At 40.3% G+C, this 24,917-nt stretch overlaps 1 protein-coding gene across 11 annotated transcripts in view; it reads right to left on the bottom strand.

Annotated features, from left to right (window-relative positions):
• The window catches only part of LOC113606908 (1-acyl-sn-glycerol-3-phosphate acyltransferase delta), a 1,415,842-nt gene that overhangs the window by 258,204 nt on the left and 1,132,721 nt on the right, over positions 1-24,917 (bottom strand). The gene's annotated exons all lie outside the window — the stretch shown is intronic.

Here is a 24,917-nt window from a genome sequence, read left to right as displayed (position 1 = left end):
CTTTTCTACTTTCTTTCTTCCAAACGCCTCTCTAGCAGGAGACGGCTTATCTTCTAACAGGAATGCTGGGGAACCAGAGGAGCTTCAGGAGAACATTTCAAAGGAAACTTGGACTAGACCTTTGCCAGGTGGCTGTCTCTTTTCCTCAGTTTGGATGAAGGGAGATGAATGAGGGGGAAAAACTCAGTGGATGACTCTTTCTTGGATGTATTACCTGGTTTCAGGACTTAATGAAGCTCAGGTTCTTGATGTCTCATTGCAGAAAGAATTCAGTGGGAGACAAAGTGATAGGTAAGCAGTGGATTTATTTAGAGAGAAACACATTCCACAGACAGTGTGGGCCATCTCAGAAGGTGAGAAAGGCCTAAGCAGTAAGATTTACTTTTAACTTTCCTATACTTAAATTTATTGAAGTGTCATTTTAATGCATCGGTAAAGAAGCACAAATGCCAAATCACAAACTTAATTTTATTATTTTGATAACTGGATTTCTTTTCAATTTTATGTGTTTAATCCTATGCCTTCAGAAAATATTGTTCAAAGATAATGTCTAAAGTTTTTATCAAACTGCCAAAGGGGCCAAAGGGGTCCATGGAACAAAATAACTAAGAACTTCGTTACTAGGAGTTTGATATTTTATATTAAAAAATAAGATCCTAAAGAAAAGTCGCTGCTTCTGACACATCTTTGGAAATTCATAATTTAAAGAATTTAGCTGTATTTAGTAATTTTCCCCTCTAAGGTCTTCTTTGTGAGGTCACAATTTACAACTAGCATTGGGATATGTTTTCAAAGAGACCCCAGCTCAAATATAGAACCCAAACACTTAAAATGCTTTATCCTGAGAAAATCCAAATATTTATGTTTCCAACTCATGTTAAAATTTTTCTAAAAGCATAAGATGTTATTGAGGGTTCCCCACTGTTGATGACTGTGGTTAGAAAGGCCATCGAAAATGGCTGCCGGGGAAAGGACAGCTGTAGGGATGTCAAGGCTGCGGGGGGGCAGAAGTTCCCACTGATGGCTTCCCTGGCACTTGTAATTTAGTCACTCAGTGATCAATTTCTAATGCCGGAGATGTGCTGGAATTAGTGTGAAATTTCCACTCTCTTTGGCTCTAACTGGGACATTCCATAATTACAATGAAATGAGACCATGCTTCACCGTCTCACTCCCTCTGTGAAGAAGTTATCTGGCATGAAGAGGAAAGGAATGGAAATCAAGAGCCAGCCTATGGGAAATGCTAACAGAATAACTGGTGAGTGAGCCAAGGTGAAATGGCTTTGATGCAAACCAACACATGCAGTTCTAATTAGGCAGTAAGACCGGCAAGGAAGCGAGCATTATGTCTGTTAATTGACTTGGACGATGTTGGGTGGTGAGGTATTCTGAGGAAAAGCCAAAGGCCTTTAACTCACCAGTGTGGTTAATTATAGAGAACGTTGTTCTTGCGGAATTTCCTACCAAGCATTTCAAAAAGACATTATTTTGCTTTTAAACATGTTAAAAACATTAAGTGACACTTCTTGCAGGCTAATAGCAGCTTGTATTGGTGATGAAGAAATGGTTGGAGATTTTATTTAGTCCAAGGTTAACAAACAAAGGTTATGAAGATGGTCTTCCTTTCATTTGTCTGCAGCAGAGTAGAACAAATTTACCTTATCTGACTTTACTTGGGGAATGATCATAGAAAATGTGAAAGGATAAATTGCTTTTATATAGAATTCTTTAAAAAAATCATTTTTATTTTTCTAATATGAGTCATTAGAATGCATAAGCATCACTAATCTGAGAACTGTCCTGGTAATGGCTCAAGTTCTCTGAAGAATGTTTATGCACCTCCTTTGCTCTCCAGTGCAATCTGGGAGGGAAGGGCATGCACTGCCATCCTTCTGCCTGGATCAAATGTAGAGGCAGAAGATGGTGACGAGCCTCTAAAAGCAAGAAAGAATGATATGCAAAGCAGCCTTAAACTGACAGACCTGTGTAAGGCATAAAGGAGTAACTGATTGTACTTGAGCTGTAACACAGAAAACTGAATTAATTAACGAGATAAATTACAATGTGTTCTATCTTAGCTCTTCTGAAGACAAAGAAACGACAGTATTGATGGATAGATTAAGGACATGTTTTCGAAGGTGTGGGACATGGTTAATTTACTCACAAGTAGGATGGCCACATGAGTTGTTGTTTAACAGTACAATTCTGAGAATGAAAGGGAGCATAATAGCAGAGACTCCAGAATAGGCATAAACACCAGCCTGTTTTGGGCAAAATAAGATGTGTGCCTGTCACCACTTCTCACCCTATAATTCCACAATTACATGCTGCTTATTCACATACATTATGCCTCTCCTTATAGTACCATGTTCACTGGAATGTGAAATTAACATATGGCAGTTGTATAATTTTAGTATTATTGTTTATTAATAAAATAACACAAATAGATAGGCTATAACATAAAATAAGTAATATTAATAATTACTATTGAGCATTATTATACTAATAATTAACTTACAAAATACTTTTGAAAGTATTTCAGTTACTCCCAAAATAGCTGGTAAGTGGCCTCTCCAAAAACTTTGGAAGGATTTTTATCAAATAAGCAGTAAATAAGCTTGATGCAGACATACTAATGCAATGTTATAGATACAGTCATTAAATATAATAGAAGTTTAGAATAATCTTTAATAGGCGGCAATACAATTTCACCTGTTAATGTATTCTAAGAAAGTAAGCAGGTAAATACGAAGAGCTTCATGCACGAGAATATTTCTCATGACATTGCTTATAACAGCAAACCGTAAAGCTGGGGGGTCATAGCATCATGGCGCAGTGAGCTACTCTCTTTGTGTCTCCCCTTTAATCTGTAGAACATCCACAGCTCAACAAAGGTGCCTCTACCCAGCACACCAGGGTGCCAGACGATTGCACATTTCTGTGCATCTAAAGGAGGATGGACTGGAACACAGACAAGAGGTGGTACAGGTGCAATAGCAGAGGCAGTGCCCGCAATTCTGGTCCTCCAGCTGCGGCAGCTGAGCCCACGGCCCCAGAAAACCTGGCCAGCGGAGGAGGGAATGCACACAACGCCAGCCCCCTGGTCACAGCAGTGCCCACGGCCACAGGTAACCAGGCAGCAGCAGCAGTAGGGCCTGGGACCCCCGTCCCTCCAGCCATGGAGGTACCCACAACTCTGGCTCCCTGCTCATTCCACCTGTAGCAGTGGAGCCCACAAATCTTACAACCCTGGACATGGCAGAGGTGCCTGCGTGCTCCTGGCTGGCCCGCTCCTGATGCAACTCAGGGGATGCTGCACATGGTGGAAAAGCCCACCATCCCAGTGCTCCAGGCAGCAGTACCATTGACACCAACAGCTGCAAGGCACCAATGACCCTGGAGGCACAAGAAGCAATAATGAGGGTAAGGGGTGACACCTCTGACAGAGGCAGTGAAGAGTGGAAAATGCTGACTTTCAAATATATCCAAAGGCAGCGCAGGTAAGCGAAACTAAAAACTTGTGATATGTCGCCACCTACTGGACGACAAAAGAAAGGCCTCTAATTTCTGACCTGTTGAATAGTTAGAATGGAGTAGAAAGGTGTCCCCTACTTCACATGTGCTGGCTTATCAAGCACCATGAAGAACCATAGTAACACTGTGCAACAAAGAGAAAATGACAATGCTTTAGAAACCAAACTTAAAACCACAGAATATTTCAATCTAACTGATAGAGAATTTAAAATAGCTGTCACAAAAAATCTCAACAAGCTACAAGAAAACTCAGAAAGGCAGTAAAATGAGCTCAGAAATAAAATTAAGGAACAGAAGGAATACCTCACCAAAGAGACTGAAACTCTAAAAAGGACTAAACAGAAATTCTGGAGCTGTAGAAGGCAATAAACACGATGAAGAATACATTAGAAAGCATCGGAAACAGATCAGACAAGATGGAAGAGAGAATTAGTGAGCTTGAAGATAGATAGACAGAAATGATACGAGTAGAAGAGGGAAGAAATAAGATATAAAAAGATGAGAAAATTCTATGAGAGTTATCTGACTCTTCTGGGAAGGGGAAGATTAAGGTAACAGGTATTCCAGAAGGAGAAGAGAGTGAAAGGAGAGGAGAGAGTTTATTTAAAGAAATAATAGCTGAGAACTTCTCAAATCTGGGGAAGGAACTGGATATACAAGTTCATGAAGCTAAGAAAACACCTAATTACCTCAACATAAAAGACCTCCAAAATACAGTATATTAAAACTATCAAAAGTCAGTGAGAAAGAAAGAATTTTAAAGGCAGCCAGGATAAAAAGAAGGTTAACCTACAAAGGAACCCCCAGTAGGCTATCGGTAGATTTCTCAGCAGAAATGCTATAGGCCAGGAGAGAATGGAATGACATTCTCAACACACTGAAAGATTACAAACTGTCAGCCAAGAATACTCTACCCAGCAGAGTTATCATTCTTATATGAAGGAGAAATAAAGACTTTCCCAGACAAACAAAGCTGAGGGAGTTCATCAACACTACACCTGTCTTACAAGAAATGTTGAAAGGAGCTCTTCTAGCAGAAACAAAAAGGCAAAATATGTAAAACTTTGAGTAAGGTGATAAATAGACACGCAGAGTCAGAAAATTGCAACTCTTTATCACGTAAAGGCTAATGGGGGGAAAAAGCAGAAGAAAATAACTATAGCTACTTCAGTTTGGTAACAAACTCACAGTATAAAAAAGAACAATTTGAGATAACTAAAACACAAAAGGGGAAGATGAAAAGAGCAGAACCCACATAGATAAATGAAGATAAGATGCTATTAGCAGAAAAGGACTGTTTTATCTACGAGAAGTTTTATACAAAGCTCATGGTTACCATAAACCTAAATCTAGAACAGAGACACAAAACATAAAAAAAGAGGAAATGGAGGAAGACATTTTAGAAAATCACCAACTCAAAATGACAGACATAAAAACAAGGAAAGAGAAGCAATGGAGCTATAGTGCAACCAGAAAACAAATGATAAAACTGCAGTACTAAGTCCTCATCTATCAATAATCACCTCAATGATTGGATTGAATTTACCAGTCAAAAGACACAAAATGGCTGGCTACATTAAAAAACAAGACCCATGGGCTTCCCTGGTGGCGCAGTGGTTGAGAGTCCGCCTGCCGATGCAGGGGACACAGGTTCGTGCCCCGGTCCGGGAAGATCCCACATGCCGCGGAGCGGCTGGGCCCATGAGCCATGGCCGCTGAGCCTGCGCGTCCGGAGCCTGTGCTCCGCAACGGGAGAGACCACAACAGTGAGAGGCCCGCGTACCGCAAAAAAAACAAACAAACAAACAAAAAAAACAAGACCCAAGTATATACTTCCTCCAGCAGACACACCTCAGCTCTAAAGACATAGACTCAAAGTGAAGAGACGGAAGATGATACTCCAAGCAAATGGCAGCCAAAAGAAAGCCGGTGTAGCCATACTCATATCAGACAAAGTAGACTTCAAGCCATAAAAGATAACAAGAGACAAAGATGGACAGGATATAATGATAAAGGGGTCAATTCATCAAGAAGACATAACAAATATTAATATATATGCATCTAACATAGGAGCACCAAAATATATAAAACAATTATTAAGAGACACAAAGGGAGAAATTGACAGCAACACAAAAATAGTAGGGGACTTTTAACACCCCACTACATCAGTGGATGGATCAGCCAAATAGAAAGTCAACAAGGGAAGAGTAGCTTTAAATAAAACTTTAGATCAGATGGAGTTGATAGATTTGTACAGAACATTCTAACCAAATGCAGCAGAATACATATTTTTCTCAAATGCACATGAAACCTTCTCAAAGTTAGACCATATGTTGGGATACAAAACAAGTCTCACTAAATTTAAGAAGACTGAAATCATATCAGTCATCTTTTCTGATCACAATGGTATAAAGCTAGAAATCAACTACAAGTAGAAATCTGGAAAAAATCACAAATATGTGGCAACCAAACAACATTCTTCTGAACAACTATTGGGTCAATGAAGAAACCAAAGGAGAAATAGACATTACCTGAAGACAAATGAAAATGAAAATTTAACATATCAAAATCTATGGGATGCAGGAAAAGCAGTACTAAGAGGGGAGTTTATAGCAATACAGGCCTTCCTCAAGAAACAAAAAAAATCTCAAATAAACAATTTACCCTTATACCTAAAGGAACTAGAAAAAGAAAAACAAAGGAAGCCCAAAGTAAGTAAAGAAGTAGAAAGGAGATTAGAGTGGAAATAGATGAAAAAGACAATAGAAAAGATCAATAAAACCATAGCTGGTTCTTTGAAAGGATAATCAAAATTGACAAACTTTTAGCTAGACACATTCACTAAGAAAAAAGAGAGATGACTCTGATAAATAAAATCAGAAATGAAAAGAAGACAGATAACAATGGATACCACAGAAATACAAAGGATTATAAGAAAGTATTACAAATGGCAATACGCCAATGAACTGGACAACCTAGAAGAAATGGACAAATTCTTAGAACCATACAACCTTCCAAGACTAAGTCATCAAAGAACAGAAAATATGAATAGACTGATTACTAGGACAGAGATTGAAACTATAATCCAAAACTTCCCGCCAAAACAAAAGTCTAGGACCAGATGGCTTTACAAGCAAATTCTACCAAACTTTCAAAGAAGATTTAATAAGTATCCTCAAACTCTTCCAAAAAATTGAAGAGGAGTGAACACTTTCTAACTCACAAGGCCAACACTACCCTGATACCAAAACCAGATAAAGACAACACACAAAAAATAAATTACAGGCCAATATTTCCTATGAACATAGATAAAAAAATCCTCAACAAAATATTAGCAACAACACATTAAAAGTATTATACGCCATGATCAAGTGGAACTTATTCCAGGGATGCAAGAATGGTTCAACATCTGCAAATCAGTGTGATACATCACATTAATAAAATGAGAGATAAAAACACTCTGATCATCTCAATAGATGCAGAAAAGACATTTGACAAGACTCAACACACATTTATGAAAAAAACTCTCAATAAAGTGGGTTTAGATGGTATGTTCCTTAATATAATAAAGACCATATATGACAAACCCAGAGCTAACATCATACTCAGTGGTGAAAAGCTGAAAGCTACTCCTCTAAAACCAGGAACAAGACAAGGATGTACACTCTTGCTACTCTTATTCAGCGTAGTATTGGAAGTCCTAGCCAGAGCAGTTAGGCAAGAAAAAGAAATACAAGACATCCAAACTGGAAAGGGAGAAGTAAAACTGTCACTATTTGTGGATGACATGATTTTATATATAGAAAACCCTAAACATTCCACCAAAAAAAAACTATTAGAAATAATAAACGAATTCAGTCATGTTGCATGGCACAAAATCAACATACAAAAATCTGTTGCATTTCTATATGCTAACAGTGAGCTCGTAGAAGGAGAAATTAAGGAAACAATCCCATTTACAATAGCTACAGAAAGAATTAAAAACCTAGGAATAAATTTGACCAAGGAGATGAAAGACCTGTACACTGAAAACTATAAGACATTGTTGAAAGAAATTGAAGAAGATAAATAAATGGAAAGATATTCTGTGCTCAGGGATTAGAATTAACATACAGTTAAAATGTCCATATTGCCTAAAGCAACGTACAGATTCAATGCAATCCTTACCAAAATCCCAAGGACATTTTTCACGGAAATAGAACAAAAAGTTCTAAAATTTATATGGAACCACAAAAGACCCCAAATAGCCAAAACAATTCTGAGAAAAAACAACAAAGCTGGAGGTATCACACTCCCTGATTTTAAACTATATTACAAAACATAGTAATTAAAATAGCATGGTATTGGCAGAAAAACAGATATACAGATCAATGGAACAGAACTGAGAAATAAACCCACACGTATAAGTACAAGAATTTAAAACAAAGGAGCAAAGAACATACAGTGGAGAAAGGATAGTGTCTTCAATAAATGGTGTTTGGAAAACTGGACAGATACATGCAAAAAAAAAAAAAAAGACCATTATCTCACACCATACACAAAAATCAACTCAAAATGGATTAAAGACTTGAATGTAAGACCTGAAACCATAAAACTGCTAGAAGAAAACACAGGGAGTATGCTCTTTGACGTCATGTCTTAGCAATATCTTCTAGATATGTCCCCTCAGGGAAGGGAAATAAAAGCAAAATTAAACAAATGGGACTGCATCAAACTGAAAAGTTTTTGCACAGCAAAGGAAACGTTCAACAAAACAAAAAGACAATCTACTGAATTGGAGAAGATATTTGCAAATCGTACATCTCATAAGGGGCTAATATCCAAAATAAATATAGAACTCATACAACTCAACAACAACAAAACCAAACAACTGGATTAAAACATAGACAGAAGAGCTGAATAGACATTTTTTCCAAAGAAGACATGCAGATGGCCAACAGGCACATGAAAAGATGTTCAACATCACCAGTTATTAGGGAAATGTAAATTAAAACCACAGTAAGATAACACCTCATGCTTGTGGTGATAAAACAAAAACAAAAACAAAAAAACAAACCCCAAAATAAATGAACAAACTGAAACAAAAAAAAAAAATGGAAGCCTCAGACCTAGGGACACATACAGACTGAAAGTGAGGGGATGGAAAAAGATATTCCATGCAAATGGAAAACAAAAGAAGGCTGGAGTAGCAATTCTCATATCAGACAAAACAGACTGTAAAACAAAGACTATTACAAGAGACAAAGAAGGACACTACATAATGATCAAGGGATCAGTCCAAGAAGAAGATATAACAATTGTAAATATTTATGCACCTAACGTGGGAGCACCGCAATACAAACAGCCATAAAAGGGGAAATCTACAGTAACACAATCAGAGTAGGGGACTTTAACACCCCACTTTCACCAATGGACAGATCATCCAAAATAAATAAGGAAACACAAGCTTTAAATGATACATTAAACAAGATGGACTTAATTGATATCTATAGGACATTCCATCCAAAAACAACAGAATACACATTCTTCTCAAGTGCTCATGGACCATTCGCCAGGAAAGATCATATCTTGGGTCACAAATCAAGCCTTGGTAAATTTAAGATAATTGAAATCATATCAAGTATCTTTTCTGACCACAATGCTATGAGACTAGATATCATTTACAGGAAAAAATCTGTAAGAAATACAAACACATGGGGGCTAAACAACAAACTACTTAACACCCAAGAGATCACTGAAGAAATCAAAGAGGAAATCAAAAAATATCTAGAAACAAATGACAATGAAAACACGACGACCCAAAATCTATGGGATGCAGCAAAAGCAGTTCTAAGAGGGAAGTTTATAGCAATACAATCCTACCTTAAGAAACAGGAAGCATCTCGAATAAACAACCTAACCTTACACCTAAAGCAATTAGAGAAAGAAGAACAAAAATCCCCAAAGTTAGCAGAAGGAAAGAAATCATAAAGATCAGATCAGAAATAAATGAAAAAGAAATGAAAGAAACAATAGCAAAGATCAATAAAACCTGGTTCTTTGAGAAGATAAACAAAATTGATAAACCATTAGCCAGACTTATCAAGAAAAAAAGGGAAAAGACTCAAATCAATAGAATTAGAAATGAAAAAGGAGAAGTAACAACTGACCCTGAAGAAATACAAAGGATCATGAGAGATTACTACAAGCAACTAAATGCCAATAAAATGGACAACCTGGAAGAAATGGACGAATTCGTGGAAATGCACAACCTTCCGAGACTGAACCAGGAAGAAATAGAAAATTTGAACAGACCAATCACAAGCACTGAAATTGAAACTGTGATTAAAAATCTCCCAACAGGGAGCTTCCCTGGTGGCGCAGTGGTTGAGAGTCCGCCTGCCAATGCAGGGGACACGGGTTCGTGCCCTGGTCCGGGAGGATCCCGCAAGTCGTGGAGTGGCTGGGCCCATGAGCCATGGCCGCTGAGCCTGCGCGTCTGGAGCCTTACTCCACACAGGGAGAGGCCACAACAGTGAGAGTCCTGCGTACCGCAAAAAAAAAAAAAAAAAAAAAAATCTTCCAACAAACAAAAGCCCAGGACCAGATGGCTTCACAGGCGAATCCTATTAAACATTCAGAGAAGAGCTAACACCTATCCTTCTCAAACTATTCCAAAATATACCAGAGGGAGGAACACTCCAAAACTCATTCTACAAGGCCACCATCACTCTGATAACAGAACCAGACAAAGATATCACAAAGAAAGAAAACTACAGGCCAATATCACCGATGAACATAGATGCAAAAATCCTCAACAAAATACTAGCAAACAGAATCCAACAGCACATTAAAAGGATCATACAATATGATCAAGTGGGGTTTATCCCAGGAATGCAAGGATTCTTCAATATACGCAAATCAATCAGCGTGATACACCATATTAACAAACTGAAGGAGAAAAACTTGATCATCTCAATAGAGGCAGAGAAAGCATTCGAAAAAATTCAACACCCATTTATGATTAAAAACTCTCCAGAAAGTAGGTATAGAGGGAACTTTCCTCAACATAGTAAAGGCCATATATGACAAACCCACAGCCAACATCATCCTCCATGGTGAACAACTAAAACCATTTCCACTAAGATCAGGAACAAGACAAGGTTGCCCACTCTCACCACTATTATTCAACATAGATTTGGAAGTTTTAGCCACACCAGTCAGAGAAGAAAAAGAAATAAAATGAATCCAAATTGGAAAAGAAGAAGTAAAGCTGTCACTGTTTGCAGATGACATGATACTATACATAGAGAACGCTAAAGATGCTACCAGAAATCTACTAGAGCTAATCAATGAATTAGGTAAAGTAGCAGGATACAAAATTAATGCACAGGAATCTGTTGCATTGCTATACACTAATGATGAAAAATCTGAAAGAGAAATTAAGAAAACACTCCCATTTACCACTGCAACAAAAAGAATAAAATACCTAGGAATAAACCTACCTAAGGAGACAAAAGACCTGTATGCAGAAAATTATAAGACACTGATGAAAGAAATTAAAGATGATACAAATAGATGGAGAGGTATACCATGTTTTTGGACTGGAAGAATCAACATTGTGAAAGTGACTCTACTACCCAAATCAATCTACTGATTCAATGCAATCCCTAGCAAACTACCACTGGCATTTTTCACAGAACTAGAACAAAAAATTTCACAATTTGTATGGAAACACAAAAGACCCCAAATAGCCAAAGCAATCTTGAGAAAGAAAAACGGAGCTGGAGGAATCAGGTTCCCTGACTTCAGACTATTCTACAAAGCTACAGTAATCAAGACAGTATGGTACTGGCACACAGATATATAGATCAATGGAACAGGATAGAAAGCCCAGAGATAAACCCACACACATATGGTCACCTTATTTTTGATAAAGGAGGCAAGAATATACAGTGCAGAAAAGACAACCTCTTCAATAAGTGGTGCTGGGAAAAGTGGACAGCTACATGTAAAAGAATGAAATTAGAACACTCCCTAACACCATACACAAAAATAAACTCAAAATGGATTAAAGACCTAAATTTAAGGCCAGAGACCATCAAACTCTTAGAGGAAAACATAGGCAGAACACTCTATGACATAAATCACAGCAAGATCCTTTTTGACCCAACTCCTAGAGAAATGGAAATAAAAACAAAAATAAACAAATGGGACCTAATGAAACTTAAAAGCTTTTGCACAGCAAAGGAAACCATAAAAAAGATGAAAAGACAACCCTCAGAGTGAGAGAAAATATTTGCAAATGAAGTAACTGACAAAGGATTAATCTCCAAAATTTACAAGCAGCTCATGCCATTCAATATCAAAAAAAAAACCCAAACCCAATCCAAAAATGGGCAGAAGACCTAAATAGACATTTCTCCAAAGAAGATATACAAACTGCCAACAGACACATGAAAGAATGCTCAACATCATTAATCATTAGAGAAATGCAAATCAAAACTATAATGAGGTATCACCTCACACCAATCAGAATGGCCATCATCAAAAAATATACAAACAGCAAATGCTGGAGAGGGTGTGGAGAAAAGGGAACCCTCTTGCACTGTTCGTGGGAATGTAAATTGATACAGCTAGTATGGAGAACAGGATGGAGGTTCCTTAAGAAACTAAAAATAAAACTACCATATGACCCAGCAATCCCACTACTGGGCATATACCCTGAGAAAACCATAATTCAAAAAGAGTCATGGGGCTTCCCTGGTGGCGCAGTGGTTGAGAGTCCACCTGTCGATGCAGGGGACACAAGTTCGTGCCCCGGTCCGGGAAGATCCCACATGCCGCGGAGTGGCTGGGCCCATGAGCCATGGCCACTGAGCCTGCACATCTGGAGCCTGTGCTCTGCAACGGGCGAGGCCACAACAGTGAGAGGCCTGCGTACCACAAAAAAAAAAAAAGAGTCATGTACCAAAATGTTCATTGCAGCTCTATTTACAATGGCCAGGACATGGAAGCAACCTAAGTGTCCACCAACAGATGAATGGATAAAGAAGATGTGGCACATATATACAATGGAATATTACTCAGCCATAAAAAGGAACGAAACTGAGTTATTTGTAGTGAGGTGGATGGACCTAGAGACTGTCATACAGAGTGAAGTAAGTCAGAAAGAGAAAAACAAATACCATATGCTAACACATATATATATATGGAATCTAAAAAGAAAAAAAAGGTCATGAAGTACCTAGGGGCAAGATGGCAATAAAGATGCAGACTTACTAGAGAATGGACTTGAGGATATGGGGAGGGGGAAGGGTAAGCTGTGACAAAGTGAGAGAGTGGCATGGACATATACACACTACCAAATGTAAAATAGATAGCTAGTGGGAAGCAGCTGCATAGCACAGGGAGATCAGCTCGGTGCTTTGTGACCACCTAGAGGGGTGGGATAGGGAGGGTGGGAGGGAGGGAGACGCAAGAGGGAAGAGATATGGGAACATATGTATATGTATAGCTGATTCGCTTTGTTGTGAGGCAGAAGCTAGCACACCATTGTAGAGCAACTATACTCCAATAAACATGTTAAAAAATAAAAATAAAAAATATAAAAGGTTAAAACAAACAAACAATAAAAGAACAAATGGAAGGTATGGAAACAGAGTAGTTGTTACCAGAGAATAGGCGGGGAGTGGGGGCAAAATGGGTTAAGGGGGTCAACTGAATGATGCCAGGGGGAAACTAAATTTTTAGTGGTTAGCACACAGGAGCAGATAGAGAAGTAGAAACATAATGCTGTACACATGAAACTTATATAATGTTATAAAGCAATGTTACCTCAATAAAAAATAAATTAAAAATTGAAACCTGATGAACCTAGCGGCAGAGCAGGAATAAGGACGTAGACATAGAGAATGGACTTGAGGACACAGTGGGGAGGGGGAAGCTGGGGCAAAGTGAGAGTAACATTGACATATATACACTACCGAATGTAAAATAGAGAGCTAGTGGGAAGCAGCAGCGTAGCACAGGGAGATCAGCTCAATGCTTTGGGATGACCTAGAGGGGTGGGATGGGGAGGGTGGGAGGGAGGCTCAAGAGGGAGGGGATATGCGGACATGTGTATGCATATGGCTGATTCACTTTGTTGTGCAACAGAAACTGACACAGTATTGCAAAGCAATTATATTCCAATAAAGATGTATTAAAAAAATAAAAAAGAAAAAAAATTGAAACCTCATCTATAGGTAGGTCATTCAACAAATTATGATTCATTTGTAAAATGGAAACAATTTATACACAGAATGCAACAATTTGGGTAAAAAAGAAACAGTATGTGTATTTGCTTATATCTGCACAGAGTATTTCTGGAATGATAATAACTGCTAAGTGGTTACCTTTAGGACTTGTAGCTGGGGACTAGAGAACAGGGGTAATAAATCCTTCCAGATACATGTGATTGCAGAGCAAATGATTATCACGTGATACAATTAAAAAATAATATTATTATAATTATATTTATTACACACATGCCCATGGTACAGCAGTTAATTAAACAATATATACAATGTAATATGTATAATAATACTAATACTTAAGAATTTTCAAGTGTGGGTATGTATCCTAAAATGCCTAGAAAGACAAAATCTAACAGTGAGTAGTAGGATTACTACGGATTTTACTACTTTGTATGTTAACTTTATATTTTTCATGTTGTTGGGATGTGTTATAATGATACATTTATATTTTACAATCAGAAAACCAATAGCAGCAGCATTTCAGTTTTGAGAAAGTGGAATGAAGGAACCAGCAATGCTGGCTGAACCGTCTCCATTAGGCAAGGAAGGGTTTAATCCTGATACTGCAACAGTAACTTTCTCAGCATATGCTCCATCCCCAGGGAAGATAACAGTCAAGGAAATCTTGAAGTTGTTGGAAAAGAAGAGAATTAAGGACTTCTTTTAAAAGAGAAATTATATTATGTTCAGATAATCTGGTTTGGTTTCGTTTTAGGAGAAATTGGAAATCTTGAAATTTACTCCTCTAAAGGGTGGGCTGCAAACGGCAGGTGCCCATGGGCACTTGGTATTTTGTGACGTTGGTGGTGTGTTCACCAACAACTCCAGCTCTCAGCTTTCCGGGGACAGGAAGGAATGCACTTCCCATTCCCTTGTCATTAGACAAGGCCATATGATTTGCTCTGGACAAAGAAGGGTGAACAGAAGTGACAGACGCACAATTCTCTTTGTTTGCTTCCCTTGGTGTACAGATTATGAAAGTTCAGGTCAAAATAAGTGTCCTTCAGCCTGGATCCCTGAGTGATTAGGATGCACAGAGCATCCTTCCAGCGTGTGCTGGATGTGTAGGATGAGCAAGAAATAAACTTTGGCTGTGTAAAGGCACTGAGAGTCTGGAGGATTTATTATTACTGAAACAGAGCCTAGCTCATCCTGACTGTGTAATTTGTGTCGTCCAGTGCAAAATGAAAATACACAGCCCCTTGTTAAAAAATTATTTAGCATTTCAAGATGATGACAACAGAGCATTAAACCACATGGGCGCCCTCTGAGTGCAGGGCCTTGTGTGACTACACAGGTCGCATGTCCAGGAAGGGCCTGATTTTCCGATTTACCATCACAATCTTGGAAAATGGGTCTTAACTCCCTTATTTCACATATGAAGAAACGGAGAGCTCAAACAGCTTGCTGACTACTGCAGAGTTGGTAAATGTCAGAAATGGAATTGGATTATATTGGTATTATTAATGTTGCAATAATGGGTCTTTTGTGGGTTGATGGAGCTGGGCTTTAGGACATAAGGAGCCAAGTAGACCATCACAGGAAGCAGACAAGACTCAGGAACTATCCAATCCTTTGTAGAAAACCACCTACCCAGACCCTCAGTAGAAGGTAAGAAAAGAGTTAAAGTCTAACTCATTACATACTAAGTGAACGGGTTCTTTCGCCAGAAAGGATAATTAGTCATTTTAACCCTTTGTCTGAATACCTGCCTCAGCACAGGCTGAAGAGTATCAACAGAGCAAAGCAGGCCCAGCTCTTCATTTTGTTGCTGTAACTAATTAGCATTAGAGAAACCATTTTCATAAGCAATGCCCTCACAACAACCTGGTAACTGAAAACAAAAGCTGATGATGCAGCTCTCTCCATAGTAACCAGACGTGGGAAAGAGCAATCCGGAACCGCTAAGTGGGAGCCCTGGGGGCAGGAACAGAGGCCATTCGCTCTGAGCAGCCGTGTGAAGAAGCAGGTCACCACTGCCCTTCAACGTTACAATCAGAAAGATTATCAAACCACTTAAGTGAAGGTGGTGTTCTGAATTAAATACATTCATACCAGATACATTCATACACTGAAAAATGCTGTATGTATTCCTAAAAGCTATTCAAACGTATAAAAGCTATCGTTAGAAAAAGCTCATCCAGTTAACAACATGTGGCTTTTCCTGGAGAATTCCTATCACTACTCCCATGTAATATTTCCCTCTACTTCACCCCTTGTAAGGAAGCAGTCGCAGGATACAGAGGCGTCAGGAAAGGTAGAGAAAAGAAAATTTGGCTCAAAAAGAGTGTAGGTAGTTAATTTGGTAATAAAAAAAGGCAGTTGTCATTTAACTACGGGTTTCAAGATCTGAAAATCTTATTCTTTTCAATCTTATATTATTCTTCTTCATTGGTTAGGACCTAAAACACATCTGTGACATAGCCAAATCTTGTGTCATTTTCTTCTCTTTTCATAAAAACTCAGTTTGGGTCACTGTTGAAAGAAAAAGGAAGAAAGGAGGGAAGGAAGGAAGGAAGAAAGCAAGAAAAAAGAAAGAAAGAAAGAAAGCAAGAAAGAAAGAAAAAAGAAAGCAAGAAAGAAAGAAAAAAGAAAGCAAGAAAGAAAGAAAGCAAGAAAGAAGGACGGGGGAGGAATGGAGGGAGGGAGGGAGAGAAAGAAGAGAAAATAAAAAGAAAAGAGAATCCAGTTTGTTCCAGTTGCTTTAGAAAGTTAGTGTGACACTGCTAAACAAATATGTTCATTTTAGAAGAAAGTACAACAACGTCATGATCGAGCAAGGATGACTCAGCAGCCGCTTAAATGAAAAAGGTAGGTGATTTTCAAAGAAATACTTTATCCCAGTTAAGATTGCTAATGAACACATTCATTTCTGAAAACTGTATGTTCAAAGAGATGATGACATAAGACAAAAACAAGAAGAATTTAACTCACGTTACTCATTTGATTTTACATCAAATGATAAATTTAAAATTTTATGGCTCAAATAGTCATTTCAGGAAGTGTGTGAATAACATTTACTAACTGCTTCTTAATACTTACTGGTCATTTAAAGAATATTTGTCAGTAGCTAGTATATTAGGTTATGATAGGATCAAAATAATCTTCTCCCTCAAGGAGCTTATAGAGAAATTTGACCTTGCTTCCACTATTAAATCAAGAAAATGATTGTTACCAAAGTGAACGTGAGTAGATACATGAATAATATGGATGAGTGTTTTGAGAGGAAGGCAGCCATCATAGATTAGCTAGTTAGCTTGAGAACTGGCTTTTAAATACCCACTTTTACCACATAATTTTGAATATTTTAGAAAAAATTGGGATAAAGTACAACTGCATATTGGATGGGCAGGGAAGCATGAAGAATGCTTTCCATGGTACTATTAATTCCCTGTAAGTTAGTCTGACATTCAGAGTGTTTGACTTAGTTTGGCTCTTGGCTCTCCTTGACCATGAGGCCAGTACACGGCTAATGACTCCAATGCTAGCAGTATTTCTGGCTCTTCTTTTTTTTTTTTTTTTTTCCACAAAGGTTAATTGAATTTTTATAAGGGTTTCATAGAGGACTTCCATAACTTTTTGGTATTAAAACAAAGGCCATCTTATAGTAGAATTATAATATGACATCCGTAAGTACTTTAAGTATTTTAGCTTAGATTTTCAGTAACTGTGTGATGTACTTAACATTTTATAGTTTTTGAGAATTTCCATAGACTTCTCAGCATCTTCACTGAATTTAATCATGAAGTCTGGCATTTCAGAACCATTCCTTCTCCTTCAACCTTCTTTAAAAGTTTGAATACGGTTTTGTGAGCAAATACGAGAGACAAAGTTCATGGGACTTCTCAGTTTTCATGGGACTTCTTTCAGTTTCTACGTGTTCCGCAGATAAGTATTTCTGACTTGCGACAACTATTCGATTCCCCCTTAATAGTTGCATATTGTTAACCCAGAGATGCTGAGAGTTACACGAAGTAAAGGTAACTATTTTCATAGCTTCATATTAATTGATTGAATTGGCTTTGTTTTAAGATCAACTCCAAAGCCCTTGTTAATCGTGACACAAATGTTTTGTGATAAAGATTGAGGGTGGTTGAAAGATTTGTCATGGTAAGTAATCATTAGCTCCAGGGTGCTTGCCTCAGCATCCCGTCAGGCTTCTTCCAGAAGGTTAGGGAAGGGGTAATAGCCAATAGCATATGGACTTGCATTAATTTTCAGCATATAAACCCACAGAATGTCCAGGGAATCCACTAAACTTTAACAAGCTGCAATTCTATCCTTACTTCAAACATCACACCCTGAAGGTGCCATGCATATTAATGTTTTTTCCCCTCCCTTAGATAATAGCACATTAGTAGTTCAAATAGGCTCTTACTTAATGTGACCTCTTTTACCTACCCGCTAGGGCATGGGAGTGGCATATTAAGGTCACAGCAGGATTCTAGTATGAAGAAAACTTTTCTGGTTTTAGCAAGTGGCCCTTTTCTGAACACCTGTAATTGGCTTTCAAACCACAATCCTGTTGCAATGTTGAGAAACACCATAAGCCTCCAGGTGGGTCAGCGCATCTGCAGGAAGCCTTTGCCATTGTTATTATTTGCATCGTATTATCATGACTAATAAGAACTAAGATGCACCGAGCACATTATGTGTCTGGAATGCTCAGTAGTCATCCACCAACCTGATATTCACAACAACCCTGACCCTACGAGATAGGTCACGGGATTTGCTCCTTTTAAAAATGAAATGACTGACGCTTTGGAAGCTTCAGCAGATTTCCCCCAACGAGGCGCCTGTGCAGACAGAATCAGATCTGAACGCGGGGGACCTAGTTCTTTGGGGGAATCTGTTAACTGCCCTTTCATAACTGCTGCTCATTAGGATTAAGACTTTGATTAAATGTAGAAGTCTGGAATTCATATAATATTACGGACATACTTAACATGAATTTAATGTACCAGGGCAGCATGAATTGTGCATTCAAATCTTTCAACACTATAATATGCGCTTCTAATCTATCAAAGATTTTTCAAGAACGTGCTTTGTGCTAGGATGACCTGATTTTCCCCTCAAGGAGCTTGCAGTTTAATTAAGGAGAGCTCATATTTGAAACAACACACGTCAGTGTATTAGTAATAATTCAGAGGAGATGTAGGTCAGCTTCATGGAGCACTTGTGATAAGGGATGATTCAGTGAGAGGAGAAAGAGAAAGGCATTCCGGGTAGAGTAAGAATGGCTGACATTTATGGACTGCTGACCATGACAAGCAGTGCCAGGGGCTGTGCGTGGAAAACGCCTAATTCTGAAAGCAATTTGGAGTTAAGTATCATTGCTCAACCCTTCTCCTGAGGAAGACATCGAGGCACACGGCTTCAGTTACACAAGTGCTCAGTGAAATGACTGGGACTCCAGCTCAGCTTATCGGACTTCTGACCCCATAGCCCTCACTCTACCCTACTGTCCCCTTACTCGTCTGCATGGTCAAAGCAGAGAGGACAGTCAGAGGCTTGTGGGAAAAGAACTTTCCAGAACAAAGGGTGTATGTTGGGAGGGTACTGAGACAGACCTGGAAGGAGAGGAAAAGGATTTTAGACTACATTCTAAAGTTATATAATTTTGTAGCTCATCTTACTCAGGTTTCGATGGTGAATTAAGTAAAATCATTGTAGTTGTGCAGACAACAGACAAAATATTAAACAATATTAAGTATTGAGTACATCTATGACAACAGATATAATTTACTTAGGGGGTAGAGAAGAGAAAAATGCAAAGAAAGGGGGGTTAAGGATTTTCAAAATCATCACAATACTATTCATAAAGGATCTCAAAATCAAAACCAGTTTTGGCACATGCATTTTCACTATAGACTTTATCGTTTCCCTTTCTTCCTTCCACCCTCCCTCCTTCCCTTCCATTTTTCCTTCCTTCCTTCCTTCTCTAGTGGAACCTACGTTATTTATTTACACTTTTTGTATTTTAGTTTGCCAATTAGGTACTGAAAAAAAATTAGGGCAGTGTAATCATAAAAAATATAAATGTCTATATTTTTAAATGGGCTATATAACGGTAACTAAGTTTATTATGCTTATAAATTTCTTTTTATCCTCTTAGGGATCAAATCTATGAATTACTGATGCGGGGATTCCTGGACTATTATTATGATGACATTTTTGGTATATTTCCTTATTTGAATTGTCAAGATTTGGTTTATTAGCCCAAGGATGACAGGGTTTTCAAGGGAAAGGAAAGCTTTTAAAAATCAAACTGCCACATGGAGGCTCGCTCCGCGGGAACTCCCCAAGCCTTGGCTTGACGCTGATTATGCAGACACCAAGTTCCGGATTCATTTGAGTTCCAGGGGCTGCTGCCATACTGCTTCCAATTACTTTAAGCTGGGCATCCAATTCCCTCAGAACTGCCTTGGTTCTGCTCGCCCATCTGTTAACGCAGGGGCATTAAGCGCCAGAGAGAAGGTAGCTATTAGAAAACTGCAACTTAATGTAGCATCAGGAGAACTGGAGGCCAGCAGTTACTCCACAATGATGTAAACGTTCACCTCCTCCTGCTAGGCTCAAGAGAAAAGAGAACCTCAGAGAAATAAGGCCCGAGAGTGTCCACGGCTACAAAGACCACTGATTTGTCATCCAGATTGTGCGGCGCGACCGTGGGTGTGACTTCCTGGTACAAAGGACTCACTAGGCAGGAATCTATCTATTCATCTACGTAGATCTCCTCAATTTTGATAGATATTGGCTGTGTTCAGACCTCATTATTGCGCCACCACTCTCAATTATACAGCTGATAACTTAAAGCTTTTTGAAATGGTCTGGTTCTCTTCATTTTATAGGCCCGTTGGGTGGGTGACAGAGAGGGGCAATGCCCAAGGAGCGTTTCCATTTATCTCCCCAAGGCTTTCAGGATAGCCCTGTGAGCCAGATACAGGCTGTGAGAGGATGTCAGAGGGGTCATTTTAGGCGGGCTCTACCAAGCCTGGTGGAACACTGTCGGAGGAATTGTTTCTACTGCTGCAAAGGGGAGGGGTTCTAACTGTGGGGTGTGAGTTTGAGAAACAAATGCTCTTGGAGAAACAACGTCCTGGGCTTGCGACTTGCATGAGTCCTCCTGTCTGTCTGCCTCAGCAACCTCATCTGGCTGGACCGGGGCACTGGTTGGAGACACGCGCTTCAAAACTGCTCGCCAGGCTGGACCATCATCCCATTTGACATGAAAACGCCGGCACTCAGACAGATCTGAGTGATGTGCTCAGCGTCGGGCATCTGGTAAGTGGTGGAGCTGGGATCCAAACTTCGGGACTCCAGCCCGGAGCCTGAGTTCTTTATGACCACAGTGTGTTGCCTCTCCCGAGAGAAGGGACTCAGTACTTATTCAATCAATGAACTGATGGACAGATAGATAAATAGGAGTCAAGAGGGCTAAAGGCAGAGTAATTTGAGTACCTTATACTGAATAAGTAGGCGGTGGGTTGCGCCGAGAGAAGAGATGCAAGACGGGCTGATGAGGGACACTGGTAACAACTCTGTCACCATGTCTTTTTGGGGTTAACTCTGCAGGGCCCATCTTGGGGTGACATAGAGTGATGTCCGTCAGCACGGAGAAGCAAAAGCTCATGGGCTCCTCCTGTACAGGGCAGTCACTTTCCTGTCAGAATGATTAGTCAGGAGCTAGCAGTTAGCATGCCTTCAAAATGCCAGATGGGGCTTCCCTGGTGGTGCAGTGGTTGAGAGTCCGCCTGCCGATACTGGGGACACGGGTTCGTGCCCCGGTCTGGGAAGATCCCACATGCCGCGGAGCGGCTGCGCCCGTGAGCCATGGCCGCTGAGCCTGCGCGTCCGGAGCCTGTGCTCCGCAGCGGGAGAGGCCACAACAGTGAGAGGCCCGTGTACCGCAAAAAACAAAACAAAACAAAAAAAACGGTAAAAAAAAAACCCAAAATGCCGGATGTAAGTGCCTGATGAAGTGACAGCTTGAAGGCAAGGACACAATGCCAGACGGAGAAGACAAGATAGGAGCCTGGGGAGGACGGGCCACTCAATCAACTGTCTGTAGCCTGCGAGAGGGTCCGCCTACAAAATGAAACAAATGTTTCCCCCACCATGGATACAGAGACTGAGAAATAAGTTTTGACAGCAGTGTCTGATTTAGCGGTTGTTTGCAGATGCAGCCTATACTTAGTTTTATACCGGATTTAATAGAACGTTTTAAACTGCCCTAACCATTTGGCAGTTTGCCTTAAAAAAAAAAAGGAAAAAGCCATCCGGGTTACAAAAAAGATGCATCAGAGATTCTCAGAAGATGCTGTTGAAATGGAAGTCCTCTCTCGGGATTTTGCGATAGCCTGTCGGCCTCTTATCTCGACTCTTCACTCAGTGCTTTCCACCCAGCTAGGTCAGGGTTAATGGTCTTGCTTCCATCAACACCTTAACAAAAATGTTTTCCATCATCATATTCCCAGGTGTCCACGTCAGCTGGGACGGCTTGGCTGGTCATCTTCACGTCCTCTATGAAAGGGATGGAATCTTCGGGAAAAGTTTGAGACCTTGTGCTCTTAGGCTCTGCCTTCAAGAAGTTATTTCTATGAAATTTAACGATCAATGACTTTTAAAATTTCAAAACTGTATCCAAACACTTGAAATCTGTTTGTTCATGGAGGCACCAGATTGAGCTGAATTTCCAGTTTCTTCATCCAGTGGGTCGTTCATTCAGTTACAAAATGGAATCGTTTTATGTGCCGACACTGTGTTAGGGCTTTGCCCACATCATCAGATTTAATTGACAGGACAATGCTCTGAAATAGGCACACTCATTCCTGTCTTACAGGTGAGGAAATGGGCTAAGAGAGGTTTCAGGAACACGCGTGAGATGGCTGAGATGCTTCTGAAGCACATTCTGCTTCTGGTGGACTCGTAAGCTCCAGGGCTTCAGCGGAATATCTGGGATTCCTGCCAGCCTCCTCCTGCCACCTCCACCCCTCCCCGTACTTCCCTGCTCCACTTTCTTCACTTACACTCTCTTCTTTCCTCTGTTGAGCCTCTCTCTTTCCTCACTTGCATCTGAAAGCAGTTCTTAAAATTTCAGCGTCCTGGCTCCAATATCCCTCCTGCAGGACGCGAGCCTTCCCCGACCTCCTAGACTCTTTCTCCTCCTGGTCTCACTTTGAACTCTGTTCTTCACGTCTGTCTCCCCTGCTACACTGTAGGATTCTAGGGCAGCTGTACAATGAGAAATAGAATAAAATGCGAGCCACATATGCGACTTACAGTGTTCTAATACCCATATTAGGAAAGTAAAAAAGAAGTGGGCAAAATTAATTTAATAATAAATTTTATTTACCCCAGCACATCAAAAATATTACCATTTTATCATGTAATCAATACAAAAATTAGTGAGATAAGTTTATTTTCTCGTTCTTTGTACTGAGTCCTGGAATTGGTTTGCATCCTGTATTTTAGGAGCATGGTGGCCAATGGCTACCACACTGCACTGCACGGCCCTAGAGGGAAGAGATCTCCAGTTGCTATGATGTCCGAGAGCATGTTAAGGCTGCCGGCTGTCCTCCCGGTACCGATTCTTCCCTCCCTTGACAGCATGAGAAGTTGTCACTGGCCTTGTGGCTGTCAGCCTCACGGCCACATCTCCCAGATGCCCCTGGAGCTCCAATGCCACAAGACTGGATCTGGTCACAGGGTGTCAGCAAAGGTGAAGCCATCTCTGGCTTGTGCCCTGAAGAGGCAAGGGCTGTGCCTCCTCTCTCTCTTTCTCCCTCGGGCAGACATGAAGATGAGGTGGGGGTCAGCTGTGACCTCTGCAGGAGGGCATGCCTGAGAGACAGCAGGGCCACAGAACTCACGGTTCTGTGCTTCCTTCATCACGGAGTTGCAGGGAATCTTGGTCACTTGAAGGGACTGTCACCTGAGAGGAAGAAGCATCTGTCTTGTTTACATGACTGAATCTCATTTTTAACAGTTATCTTCATTGACTTCCAGCGTTTCTAGAACCGATTCCCTGCTCTCTTCATGGGGCTACAGCCAACTGTTCCCTCAGGTCTCAGCTTCTGCTGACTTTTAGTGGGTGGCCTTTTCCAGCTCTCCTAAGACGAGGTTGTATCCCCCATGACACGCTGCCTTGGCACCCTGATCTTTCCCAGCTTTACCTTTCATGCAGGGGGTTATTTAATGTCAGGGTTCCAACTAGAGCATCAGTGCCATGAGGGCAGGGGCCAGCTGGCACAGCATCTGGAGCTGAAAGAATCGATGTGCCCCAAGCGGCTTACCGTGGAACTGAGATGCTCTTCCTCTCCCAGGTTTGATGGAAATATCTGATCTCATTAAATTTTGTTGGATTATGTTAGAGCTCATAGGAATGATGTTGCACCAGCGGAAAGGCTCGTGAATAGATCTAGCTACTCAAGTGTTATGGGTTGAATTGTGTCCCCCCTCCCCAAAATATGTCGAAGTCCTAACCCCTGGGTACCTCGGAATGTGATCTTATTTGGAAATAGAGCAGTTGCAGATGTAAGTAGTTAAGCTAAGAAAAAGTCATATTGGAGGAAGGCAAGCCCTGAATCCAATGTGACCGGCCTCCTTGTAAGAAGAGGAGAGAGATACACAGGGAGAAGATGGCCATGTGATGACGAAAGCAGAGACGCATCTACATGCCAAGGATGGCCGGCAAACACTGGAAGCTAGGAGAGGTAAGGAAGGATTCTCCCCTATGGGTTTCAGAGGAAGCATGTCTCTGTTGACACTTTGATTTGGGACTCTAGCCTCCAGAACCATGAGACAATACATTTTTTTTGTTTGAAGCCCCCCAGCTTGTAGCACATTGTCACAGCAGCCCTAGGAAACTCACACATCAGGCAGACAGCACCCTAACAAACTCACTGTGCATACTTTTCCTCCTGGGTACGACCCTAGAGCCTCTGTTCGAGGTCGGCCCCCAGTGCAGGGGCGAGGTGGCATTGCCTGCTGGTGCACACAGACACTGGTCAGCGCTCCCCCACTGCTAATGTGGATCTTCAAGACAGGTAAGGGGGTACAGGGTCCTTTGCTCAGAAGTTAAAGGTATTTGGACATCCTAAGGGC

The sequence above is a fragment of the Aethalodelphis obliquidens genome, unplaced genomic scaffold (genome assembly GCF_003676395.1).
Source record: "Aethalodelphis obliquidens isolate GAN/ISIS:26980383/991018 unplaced genomic scaffold, ASM367639v1 scaffold3, whole genome shotgun sequence".
In the NCBI taxonomy this organism is placed as follows: Eukaryota; Metazoa; Chordata; class Mammalia; order Artiodactyla; family Delphinidae; genus Aethalodelphis; species Aethalodelphis obliquidens.
This window is presented reverse-complemented; position numbering and strand designations above follow the sequence as displayed.